This window comes from Oratosquilla oratoria, chromosome 31 (assembly GCF_046742065.1).
Source record: "Oratosquilla oratoria isolate Oo_2021 chromosome 31, ASM4674206v1, whole genome shotgun sequence".
NCBI lineage: Eukaryota > Metazoa > Arthropoda > Malacostraca > Stomatopoda > Squillidae > Oratosquilla > Oratosquilla oratoria.
The window spans coordinates 27,393,301-27,394,247 of NC_134807.1; positions in this window are offsets into that span (position 1 = coordinate 27,393,301).

Consider the following 947-nt stretch of genomic DNA (forward strand, 5'->3'; position numbering starts at 1 on the left):
TGATACAAAACTGTGCGGAGTGGCAAATGATCACTCAAACCAATTAGATATTCAAGAAGATTTAGATAAATTACAGCAATGGTCTGAAAAGTGGCTAATGAAATTTAACACAAGTAAATGCAAGGTAATGCACATAAGTAAAAATAACAGCAAGTACGATTACAAGTTATTTGGAAATTCGTTAACAAAAGTGGATAGTGAAAAAGATTCTCGGCGTAATTATCAGTAACGACCTCAAATCATCCAAGCAGTGTATTTCAGCCTCTGAGAAAGCAAATAAGATTCTGGGATTGATTGCGCGATCTTTTGATTTCAAAAGTCCATCACTCATTAACAAGCTATATAAATCGTTAGTTCGTCCACATTTGGAATATGCTGTTTCCGTATGGTCACCGAATCTCATTAAAGACATTGACAGACTGGAAAAAGTACAACGGCGAGCCACAAAACTGATTCCAAATATCAAAAATAAATCATACGAAAATCGACTTAAGCACATGAATCTGTTTTCCCTAAAAAAAGCGTAGACTCAGAGGTGACTTGATACAGGTCTTTAAGATTTTAAAGGGAATTGACAACATCAAAAGTGACCAAATTTTCACATTGAATGAGAATCAGACAAGAAACAATGGTCTCAAACTGTCCGGAAATAGATTCAATTTGGAAGTAGGTAGAAACAACTTTGCCAACCGTGTAGTTAATGAATGGAATAAACTTCCTGCACAGGTAGTGCAATGTAGTTCAGTTCGAAGCTTTAAGAATCATTTAGATAAATACCTAAGTAAGATGCTGTAATGATTATAATTTATGTTATATTATTTGTTTTTGTTTTGTTATAATTTGTCTGTCTGATTTTTTCATTTATTATTAGTTATATGTCAATTTATAATCATTTACTATTTACCTGTTTGTTTGTTATTCAACTATACCAATGCATTTATTTATGC